The following is a 12,481-nucleotide window of genomic DNA, read 5'->3' as shown; positions in this document are numbered from 1 at the left end:
GTGCGGCTTCTTCCCAGTGTGTTGGCATTCATGGCGGACCAGATCTGACCGCCAGCAGAACCCTCTCCCGCAAAAACAGCACTCATAGCGTTTCTCTCCCGTGTGCCGTATACGGTGCCGGAAGAAACTCGCTATTCCGTTGAAATCTTTGCCACATTCCTCGCAGTGCTTGATCTGGTACTTGAGAGTCCGCGAAGCAGGAGGCGGCTGCTCTTTCGGCTTAGGTTTCACTTTGCGGGGAGTTGAAGAGAGCATTTCCACTTGGATGGGCAGGTGGCTTTTCCGCAGCCTTTCAGAATGACGGCGCGCCTGGACGACGATGTCTTTTCCTTGCTTCCAACGGCAAGAGTTGGGTCTTCCGGGAAATACCGCTCCGAGTTTCACATCTCCGAAATGTCCCCCTTGGATTTTTTTCTTCTTGCTCACATTGGTCTGCTTGTAACCTGCTGAAAGGAAGAGTAGGAATATACTCAGGGTAGACTTACAACAGTTCATTTAGTGACCAAAGTTACAACAGTGGTGAAAAAAAATAACTGATGAGCGTTTTTTACACTTAACAACCGTCGTAGCATCCCCTTGATCAAAATTCGGCCGCTTGGCAACTGATTCATATTTATGACGGTGGCAGTGTCTTGGGGTCATGTGATCATCTTTTGTGACTTTCTGACCAGCAAAATCAATGGGGAAGCCAGATTCATTCATTTAACGCAATGGTAGTCAACCTGGTCCCTACCACCCACCAGTGGGCATTCCAGCTTTCATGGTGGGCAGTAGGGGTTTTGTCCGATACTGAAGCACTGTCCCTTTTTAAAAATGTAATTGACTTTTTAAAAAATTTTCACAGCATTATTTAAAAACATTTTCACTAGGTTTTCATAAAATTCCCTGTGACAATTTAAATTTCTGAAAATATACTATTTGTATCACCCGCGCGTAAGTTTAGTTCCCATTACACAAGTGAAACTAAATGGCTCTATAGTGCGATGCAAACAAAAGAGCCTTGGCCCAGAATAGCTCGCGCATCTCCCCCCACACCACCCAGCTATCACAGACAAGCAGAGCTGGTAGCTGGTGCCCCCGCTCAACCCGATCCATGATGCGCGAGAGGCATGCGCAGACGACAATACACAGCGCATTACTGTGGAACCGGTGGGCGGTTAGAAAATTTTACTACTAACAGAGATACAAAAGTGGGTGGTAGGTATAAAAAGGTTGACTACCCCTGATTGAACACCTCTGCTACTAATTTAACAAATGCAATGATTCACTTAACCACTGTGGCAAGAAAGGTCGTAAAATGGAGCAATAGTTCACTCAGCAACGGTCTCTCTTGGCAGCAGAAATCTGGGGCTCAATTGTGGTTGTAGGTTGAGGACTATCTGCATCGATCACTGAGGCATTGGGAGACAGGAGGCAGAATTGAAACTTAGTGTTTTCAACCATGGCATCTTTAAACGTTGTGGACTTCGACTTCCAGAATTCCTCAGCCAGCCATGTTGGTTGGGTAATTCTGGGAGTTGAAGTCCAGGCCTCTTCAAGTTGTCAAGGTTGAGATACGCTGGCTTAGACAATGGTCAGATAAGAGAACTCTCAGCCCAAAGGAGAAATGGGGGTGTGGACAGCGTCACAGAAGGGACCCTCCCTAGTTCCCTGGAAAGTAAATATAGGGAGGGGAAAAGTGTTTTCAGACTTGCAAGAGTTTGTAACCTTAAAATTTATTTTATTTTATTTATTTATTTATAATCGAATTTGTATACCGCCCTTCTCCCGAAGGACTCAGGGTGGTTAACAGCCAGTTTAAAAACACAATATAATGCAAGTTAAAAACAATATAAAATTAATATAATTAATGGCCAAAATACTAAAAACTAACAATAACAATAAAACTAAAACCCCATTAAAACTACATTTTTAGGCTAGCCCTGCTCGATGGAATAAAAGAGTCTTCAGCTCGTGGCGGGAGGTCCGGAGGTCGGGGTGTTGACGAAGCCCCGGAGGCAACTCATTCCAGAGGGCAGGAGCCCCCACAAAGAAGGCCCTCCCCTTGGGCGCCACCAGTCGACATTGTTTAACTGACGGTACCCCGAGGAGGCCCCCCCTGTGGGAGCGCACAGGTCGATGGGAGGCTGTTGGTGGCAGTAGGCGGTCCCGCAAATAGCCCGGTCCTAAGCCATGGAGCACTTTAAAGGTGGTAACCAGCACCTTGAATTGCACCCGAAAGACCACCGGAAGCCAGTGCAGACCGCGCAGGAGAGGTGTCACATGGGAGCCACGAGGTGCTCCCTCTATCATTCGCGCGGCCGCATTCTGGACCAGTTGGAGTTTCCGGGTGCTCTTCAAGGGGAGCCCCATGTAGAGAATATGAGAGTCGGAAGCAGTGGTGGGTTCTAATTGGTGTTACCACCGGTTTGCTTCGAGCACACGCTTTGCGCATGATCGGCGCGTGCGTACTTGGTACGTTTGCACGCACACCAAACCTGCCCTTTGCGCAAGCACATTGACTGGCAGAAAAGCTGAGGCATTGCAATCGGCTCTGCCGCACCTTTCTGCTGGGCTAAAAACTTTATTCCTCCAATAAAGGTAGGTATAGCGCAGGGGCGGGCGCAGATGATGGTCAAAGCGAACCGGTTCACTGTCACTGAAACATCTCCGCTACTGGCTCTCCCGAACCGGGGAGAACCGGTAACAACCCACCACTGGTCGGAAGGGATCTTTGAGGTCATCTAGTCCAACCTCCTGCTCAAACAGACCATATAGACATCTCGCCTGGATTACTGCAACGCTTTCTACATGGGGCTTCCCTTGAAGGGCATCCGGAGGCTACAGTTAGTCCAGAATGCGGCTGCGCGGGTGATAGATGGAGCCCCTCGTGGCTCCCGCATAACACCCATCCTGCGCAGGCTGCACTGGCTACCTGTGGCCTTCCGGGTGCGCTTCAAGGTTTTGGTGACCACCTTTAAAGCGCTCCATGGCATAGGGCCGGGTTATCTACGGGACCGCCTACTGCGACCAGATACCTCTCACCGCCTGCGCGCCTCACAGAGAGGGACTCCTCAGGGTGCCGTCAGCTAGGCAGTGTTGCCTGGCGACGCCCAGGAAGGGCCTTCTCTGTGGGGGCTCCCGCCCTCTGGAACGAGCTCCCCCCAGGACTCCGTCAACTTCCGGACCTTCGAACCTTCCGTCGCGAGCTCAAGACACACTTATTCATCTGTGCAGGACTGGCTTAGATTTTAAATTTACAGGGGTTTTAAATTGATTTTAATATTTATATTTTTATTTTAATAATAGGGCATTGGAATAAGTTTTTTAAAGATTATTTTAATTTTGTATATTGATGTTTTATATGCCTGTGAACCGCCCTGAGTCCTTTGGGAGATAGGGCGGTATATAAATTTAAATAATAAATAAATAAATAAATAAATAAAAATATATTATTTCAGACAAAGAGGAACGTGTAATGATTGAAAGCAAGCCGGAACAACTCATCTTTCCCTGAATTTTGAAAGAATTCCATTTAAGGCATTGAGTGTTAAGGAATTAAGGTATTTTTAGGACCGATCTCTGTGGAATGTGTAAGGAATTGCATGAAGGGTGCAGCTGGCTGTGGTTAGGTCAGAGAGCAGGTGTGTCCAATACATATTTTTACATTTTTATAAACGCTATTGGCTATGTAAGGATTCCCAGGATTAGAACAGAACAGAATAAAATAGAATAAAAGGAATTTTATTACTGATGGTTTTGATTTCCTGTCTAGACCAGGGGTCTCCAACCTTGGCAACTTGAAGACTTGTGGACTTCAACTCCCAGAATTCTGGGAGTTGGAGTCCACAAGCCTTTAAGTTGCCACGGTTGGAGATCCCTGGTCTAGACCACCTCAAAGGCCTGTCAAAGGGTGAACTTTGAATCTGAAGTCCTGAACAGGAGCCCTGACCAAGCTTCCTCACCGTTCACCCACACAATACTCTAATTTTATGTATTTTCTTGTGCTGACAACAGGTCATGTTCTCCATCAGATTGTACCCGGCAGAAACAGAAAGCCGAAGTGTACAGAATTTGATTTTAGGGAGCCAGCTAAAGTGAACTCTTCAAAATCTGGAATATTTGGGCTGATTTTTCTATCCCACTTTTACTCCGTGGCTGTTTTCGGGCACAACTTCCAAAGCTGACACCTAATCTTTTACTTACAGCACACATTAGCTCCAGCAACTTCCAGTCACTATACGTAAGGTGTTAAGTTGGCCGAGTAAGGAGACCGAGACCGGAGTCGTGACAACAGCTCTTTTTATTTAGTGTGAGACTTCAGCAAAAGATACAGGCAAAATGCTCTCCTTTTATACACACCTGGATCAGTTGGCCGCCAATAGAATTCAAATGTTTTCCCGCTGGAATTTCCTGCTGGAATTTCCCACCAATGGGATCATACACAACACTCCTCCCCCCCCTGAATTGCACTTCACCCAGGTTTTGCATATTTAGCAATTGTAATAATATTCATAATAATCACGTAGATAATTCGGGCGTTCCCTGTCTCTACTTGACCTGCGCAGTTCAGTTTTGGCGGGGGAAACATGCTCAGTTTTGGCGCGGGAAACATGCTGGTCGGAGGTGCCCTCCGCGCCTCCCAGCTCTTCCATTGGGTCTCTGTTTTGTGGATTATTGATGGCTGTTTCTTCAAACCCTGGTGGAATAATCGCTGTTGGGTTGGTGATGGAGTCTAACAGCGGACCAGAGCAACGCTGCACGCCGAACCCCACAGGTGAGTCATCCAGTCCATCTAGATTTGAGTTAGCTGTTGGAAGAATTGGATGGTAGTTAGGGCCAGAGTTGTTTCCTGTTCGTTTACGGAGTTGATCGATGTGCCTCCGTTCAAGTTTTCCGTTCCCCAAGTCTACTTTATACGATTTGGGACCGGTTCTTTCTATTATGTGGCTGGCTAGCCATGCCGGGCCCTCCGAGTAATTTCTTGCGAATACTGAATTGCCTATTTCGAACTCCCTAGTTCCCTCTCCTCCCCCTTGGTAATTATCTGGGGAGTAGTTTAGGTTTAAACGGTCAAGAGTACAACGAAGTTTGCGCCCCATGAGGAGTTTGGCCGGGCTTAGGCCTGTGGCCGGGCAAGATGTGACATACTGTGAAGTCAAGAAAGTGTCAATGCGCTCTTGCCAGTCCCCTGGCTCCGAACGTGCCAATGCTTCCTTTGTGGATCTTACGAATCTTTCAGCCAAACCATTCGTTGATGGCTTGTGAGGTGCCGATAGCGCGTGGCGGATTCCCAAACCAGCCAAGTAGCTTTCGAATTGTAGAGCAGTAAATTGGGGGCCATTGTCAGATACTAGGGTGTCGGGAAGCCCATGTGTTGAGAATAATCTCCGAAGAATTCGGATCATGGCTTCAGTTGTTGTAGATTTCATTAGGAAGACCTCTAACCACTTTGAATATGCATCGACAATTATCAAAAATGTTTGGCCATGAAAAGGGCCAGCAAAATCAATGTGGATGCGGGACCAGGGGTTTTGTGATTGTTCCCATTCCCTGACTGGGGCGGATGGGGGGGCAGGTCTGGATTCCTGGCACGGGGAGCACTGTGCAATCCATTTTTCTATGTCCTTGTCTATTTGTGGCCACCAAACATAACTCCTGGCGAGGCCTTTCATCCAAACTATGCCAGGATGACTCTCGTGCAACATCTCTAGAACCCTGGATCTTAATGCTACTGGCACCACAACAAACAACCCCCTTGTGTGGCTAGCTCATTTTGCTTATTTCCAAAATCCTTGAATTCATCTGCCAATCTGCTAGTGGGCCACCCGCTCTGCACCCAACCCATGACTGTTCTTATTTGAATGTCGCGCCGTGAAGCTTTTGCAAGGGCAATTGAGGTCAATGGGCCCGTCGTCATAAAGTCAAAGAGCAGAGCTGGTGTCCCCGGGGTTGGATCCTCTACTAGCCTTGGGAGTGGGCATCTGCTTAGGGCATCAGCATGTGTTAAGTCCTTGCCGGGGTGGTGGACCAGTTTGTAGTTGTAAGCTGCCAAAAACAACGCCCATCTCGTCAGCCTAGGGCAGTGGTTCTCAACCTGTGGGTCAGGACCCCCTTGGGGGTCGAATGACTATTTGCCAGGGGTCGCCTAAGAGCATCGGAAATATGGGAAGTATACTTGCGAGTTGAAGAATCGCGCTCCAATGGTTGACTTCACAAGCCAGCTGCAAGCTCTTCAAATCGCTAGCCGAATTCGGCTTCAGGCGTGATCAATTAAAAAAGAGAGAAATCTTTGCTCTGATGTCTCCCTCTCAAACCAGCTGCAATCACTCCCAATCGCTAGCCTAATCTGGCTTCAGGCACGATAAACTTAATAGGGGAGGAGTCTCCTCTTTAATGCCTCCGTCCTCAAGGCAATCGCAAGCAGTTCAGATCGCTAGTCAATATGGCTTCAGGCGCGATAAATTCAAAATGAAAATAATTTTACGGTTGGGGGTCGCCACATCGTGGGGAATTGTATTAAAGGGGTCACAGCACTATAAAGGTTGAGAACCACTGGCCTAGGGGATAATGCAATGGGAGTGGGTCGGTCCCTGGCCAATAGTCCTAGAAGGAGACGGTGGTTGGTAACGAGTTTGAATTGTCTCCCAAAAAGGTATTCATGAAACTTCTTTACCCCAGAGACTGCAGCCAGGGCTTCCTTGGCCAGTTGACTATAATTCCTTTCTGGGCTGGACAGGGTTCGGGAGAAATAAGCAATTGGTGCCTCAGAACCATTAGGCAGCCGATGGCTAAGGACAGCCCCCACTCCAAAAGGTGATGCGTCGCAGACTAAAACTAACGGCAGAGTGTGATTGTATTGGATTAGGAGACTGTCTTCCGTCAGGAGTTCCTTAACTTTAGAAAATGTGTTTGCTTCCTCCTTTCCCCAGATCCATGATCTTTTGTTAGCCAATAGTCTGTGAAGGGGTTCAGCCACTGTGGCTTTTTGTTCTAAGAATACAGCATAAAAATTCAGGAGGCCAAGGAAAGCTTGCAGTTCTATCTTATCCTTGGGGGTGGGTGCCTCCTTTATTGCTTTAATTTTTGACTCAGTGGGGTGGATGCCCGCCTGGTCGATTCTGTATCCCAGGAATTCAACTGAGGGCATCCCTATTTGGCATTTCTCTCGTTTTAGTTGAAGTCCTGCGTTTCTAAATGCAGTCAGGACTTCTCTTAGTCTAATCATTAGCTGGTTGTCAGCAGAAATTAGGACATCATCGAAATAAGGCACTACCCCAGGGATCCCTTGTAACAGTCTCTCCATCAGATTTTGGAATAGTCCTGGTGCCACACTGACTCCAAATTGTAGGCGGGTGCATTTGAATGCTCCTCTACAGGTCACTATTGTTTGTGCTTCTGCTGTGGCACTGTCAACGGGCAACTGCTGGTAAGCCTGGGTTAGGTCAAGTTTTGCGAAAATTTTCCCTGGATCCAACGAGTGCAACAAATGTTGCACTACCGGAACTGAATAGGCGCTCTTTTGTAGGGCTCTATTTAGGGTTGCCTGGTAGTCCGCGCAGATGCGGACAGACCCATCGGACTTGATGGGAGTTACTATGGGGGTTTCCTATCGAGAATGGTCGATGGGAACGAGGATTCCCTGCTGGACTAACTTATCCAGTTCCTTATCTATTTTTGGCTTAAGTGCGAAGGGAACCCTCCTTGCTTTGAGTCTAATGGGTGCTATCCCCGGGTCTAGGTTGAAGGAAATAGGGGTTCCCACATACTTGCCCAAGGTTCCAGCGAAAACGTCTTGAAATTCGCGAAGAAGGTCGTCCTTCCTGTATTGGCAGTCTGCTTGAATTTCTAGCACTCCATATAGACCAATCCCTAGTGGGCGGATCCAATCCCAACCCATGAGGCTTGGGAGGTTTCCTTGCACGATGGTGATTGGCAGCTTCTCTTTGTGTTGCCCGTAAACTACATTTACGGGGCTATGCCTTCCACGGGAACTTTGTTGCCTTGGAAATCGCGGACGCGCAGGTATTGGGCTTGTAGGTAATTTTTCTTAATGTGCGGCAACAATTCTTGAACTGTGGACCAGGATACGATAATGATGGGCAATCCGGTGTCGATCTCCATCTTGATCCGTTGACCATCCACTGTGACCATAGTGTACGTTTTTTCTTCTGATTTCGTGATGGTGCTGCCGATGTCGACTAGGTTTGTGTTCGTGCTCTTTTTGTGGCGGCCATTTTGCTCACGCTTGCGCGGTGATGTCTGCTGGCTAGCTGGCCACCATTCTCCGGGATTTCTTTGGCGGGAAGGTAGCCCTGCAGACGTGAGCCAAATGGCCTTTCTTCTCGCAGCAGCGACACATTGCATCACGGAAACGACAATTGTTTCTTTGATGGTCTTCCCCACATCTGGAACAGGCAAAACCAAAACCGTTTTTCCGGGGAGAACGCTCTGTTCAGCAAACTGTTGTTGCCTCGTCTTCCTCCCCCTCTTTGAGTGAGCTGGTACCTGATGAGTCTGCTTGGGCGGACTCGTAATGAACCGGGGCCACTCGGTATGCTGCTGGAGCCTTACTTGCCCCTGGCTGTTGCATATTGGTGGCTGCTCGGTTGGATAGCTCGTACCCCTTAGCTTCATCAATTGCGGTTCATAACGAGAGGTTGTATTTAGCCAGTAGTAGTTGTCTAAGCTGGACGTCCCATATGCCACAAAGGAATTGTTCCAGCAAGGCTTCGTCTAGGAAGGTCCCATAATCGCCCATGGAGGCGGCTTGCCGAAGCAAGGCGATAGAGTCAGAGATAGATTCCCTCTCTAGCTGGAAACGCTGGCGGAATTTGTAGTGCTGGGCGAATTTCGAGGGGGTCGGTGCATAGTGAGCTTGAAGTGTGTCTTTCAGGACGGTCCACTCGACTTGCTGGACTGATCTCGGAGACAGTAGGGTTGACGCTATTCGGAATATCCTCGGGCCACAGTTGGTGAGGAAAACCACCTGTTTTTTATCATCCGGTAGTAGGTTATCGTTTTTCGCCTCTAGGAAACAATCGAATCTTGCCATGAACATCTCCCGTGACTCTTCCACCGGATCAAATTGCTTCAGTTTGCTGGCAGATTTGGGCATCTTGGGAGGGCTGGTTTTCTTTGTCTCTGTTGTCCTGATCAGTGGTTCACCCTCGTCGCCAGTGTTAAGTTGGCCGACTAAGGAGACCAAGATCGGAGTCATGAAAACAACTCTTTTTATTTAGTGTGAGACTTCAGCAAAAGATACAGGCAGAATGCTTTCCTGTATTCCAGGCCAACTGATCCACCTGGATCAGTTGGCCACCAATAGAATTCAAATGTTTTCCCGCTGGAATTTCCCACCAATGGGATCATACACAACATAAGGGGTGTCAAATTCAAGGCCTGGGGGGAGGGGCAGATTCAGCCCATAGGGTGCTTATATCTGGTCTGCGGGGCTGCCCTGGAAATACTGTTTCTCCAAAAATAAGACATCCCCTGAAAATAAGCCCAACTGGACTTTTGAGCGCATGCGCTAAAATAAGCCTCCCCCCAAAAAATAAGCCCTCCCTGAAAATATTTAAACACAGAACTGTAAATCAGGTAAGACAGCAAGAGGAGCCCCATCTTGCTCCACACACCCCAAAATAAGACCACCCCGAAAATAAGGCCAAGCGCTTATTTCGGGGTTCAAAAAAATATAAGACAGGATCTTATTTTCGGGGAAACACGATAGCAAAGGGTTGGCCCGTGGTACCTCTGCCAGCAAAAACGGAGCTTGGGAGGGCCGCGTGCTCTGTTTTTCTGGCAGAGGGTTGCAGGGGGCCGTCGCAGCCGAAAACGGAGCTTGGGAGCCCATTTTCTCTGGCATTTTCTCCACAGGCGCCCCCGACATGAGTGATGTCGAGCTGGCCACACACACCCTCCCCTCCTCCCCTGAGGTCAAATACAACCCTGATGCGGCCCTCAATTAAATCGAGTTTGACACCCCAGCTATAGAGTTCATGATTGTGGGGGGTAGCCAACCTTCCTCTTTCAAGCAAATGGGACACTCCTGTATTTAGACAGCAGGATAGTTAATGCTGCATTTTAAAAAAAATAGTAATAAAAAGCTTCTTACCGAGATAAAATTGTGGTGGTAGTGGCAGGATTTGCTGCCGCTGCTGACTAACTGTGTTGGTTGGTCTCTGCATTGATGCCACCTCTGGTTGAGCCTCTGGTTTTTCTGGCTCCTGAAGTGAGGGGGGGAAAAAACCAGATGCTGCTAAAGTATCCACATCGATTCAAAAATTGTTGACCTATGACATATCTATTTGCTCAAATAAAGTTTACAAAGAGACAAACAGAAGAGTTTCAGTAGCATAAGCGGAATAGCTCAGGCTGTTAGAAGCCTGTTATTAGAACACAGTAGCCTGCAATTACTGCAGGTTCAAGCCCGGCCCAAGGTTGACTCAGCCTTCCATCCTTTATAAGGTAGGTAAAATGAGGACCCAGATTGTTGGGGGGGCAATAAGTTGACTTTGTAAAAAAAAAATACAAATAGAATGAGACTATTGCCTTATACACTGTAAGCCGCCCTGAGTCTTCGGAGAAGGGCGGGATATAAATGTAAACAACAACACAAAAAAATGACTGCATTAGTGGCGCAGTGGATAGAGTGCAGTATTGCTGAGCTAACTCTGCCCACTGCCAGGAGTTCGATCCTGACCGACTCAAGGTTGACTCAGCCTTTCCATCCTTCCAAGGTGGGTAAAATGAGGACCCAGATTGTTGGGGGCCAATACGCTGATTCTGTAAAACTGCTTAGAGAGGGCTGTAAAGCACTGTGAAGCAGTATATAAGTCTAAATGCTATGGTTATGGAGCAGTATATAAAACTTAAATGCTATTGCTATATTAGAACCCAGTAGTGACAGCTCACAAAAATTCACACTGGGAAGTTTGCATATATAATAAGAAATCTCACTTCGCAACAGGGGCAGAAATGACATCCAAAATCCCTCATGGTATTGCGACAGCACTTAGAAAGGTGGATTTCATTTAAATCAAGTCGATTTAAATCACTAATAAAAAGGCTTGATTTAAATCAACTCGATTTAAGTCATAATTTTTAAAGAGCAAGTGCCATCTCTGTGCAGCAGCAGCTCCTCCTCCGACCCGCTGTTGACTCACCGACAGTCCCAATATTGCAGAACATACTGCCTCATGCTATATAACTAAGCTCCATTTCATGCTGAATAAACTAAATTATTAATGCATCTTAAACAGAAAACTACATTTAGAGTTTTACTCCAAAAGCATTTTATTAAAATAAATTTGATAAAAATAAAAAAAATCTGTTTAAATAAAAAAAAGCAGCTGAGTCCTTCGGGAGATAGGGCGGTATATAAATATGATTAATAAAATAAAAATAAATAAATAAAATAAAAAAATCATCAATTTTTATTCATCCTGGCATTTAGATTTATATACAGCTTCACAGCTTTCTCTAAGCAGTTTAGAAAGTCAGCATATTACAATCTGGGTCCTCATACTGCAATCTGGGTCCTCATTTTACTGACCTCAACAGGTCAGGTGGCTCAACAGACTAATGCAGTGTTATTAACAGCAGCTGCTTGCAATTACTGCAGGTTCAAGTCCCACCAGGCCCAAGGTTGACTCAGCCTTCCATCCTTTATAAGGTAGGTAAAATGAGGACTCAGATTGTTGGGGGCAATAAAAGTTGACTTTGTATATAATATACAAATGGATGAAGACTATTGCTTGACATAGTGTAAGCCGCCCTGAGTCTTTGGAGAAGGGCGGGATATAAATGCAAAAAAAAAAAAAGGATGGAAGGCTGAGTCAACCTTGAACCTGGTGAGATTTGAACTGCCAAATTGCAGGCAGCCGGAGGTCGGCAGAAGTAGCCTGCACTGCGCCACCATGGCTCACTTAACAGGGTCATTAAGCGATGTCTCACTTAATGACCCCGTTGCCAGATCCCAATTGTCATTAAGCGAGGACTATCTGTACAGCATTTCCACAACCAACCAGGGGAAAGAGGGCTTTCGTCACCTGCTCTTCCCTCTTTTCGGCCTTTTGGAGCCGTCTCAGAAACTCCTCGGCCAGAGCGACAGCTTCCAAGCACGTGTCCGGAGTACGTTCCTTGACCCAGTTTTGCATTTCCCGCGGCAGGATGTTCAGGAACTGTTCCAGAAGCAGGAGTTCCAGAATCTGCTCTTTGCTGCTCCTCTCGGCCCGCAGCCACTGGCAGAAGAGCTCCTGGAGCCGGGCGAGGACTTGCCGCGGGCCCTCGGCTTCTTGAAAGCAGAACCGGCGGAACTCTTGACGTTGCTTTTCCCTGAAGGCAGCCTCCCGGCGCAGGATGGCCGACTTCACCTTCCAGTAGTCTTCCCGATCCTCGGCAGACAGGGCGATGAAAGCCTTCTCTGCCTCCTCACTGAGAGCCGGCAGCAGCCGCGTCACCCACTCTTTTCTCGGCCAGCGGCAAGCCACGGCGACTT

Source organism: Ahaetulla prasina, chromosome 2, assembly GCF_028640845.1.
Source record: "Ahaetulla prasina isolate Xishuangbanna chromosome 2, ASM2864084v1, whole genome shotgun sequence".
In the NCBI taxonomy this organism is placed as follows: domain Eukaryota; kingdom Metazoa; phylum Chordata; class Lepidosauria; order Squamata; family Colubridae; genus Ahaetulla; species Ahaetulla prasina.
Note: the sequence above shows the minus strand (reverse complement) of the source record.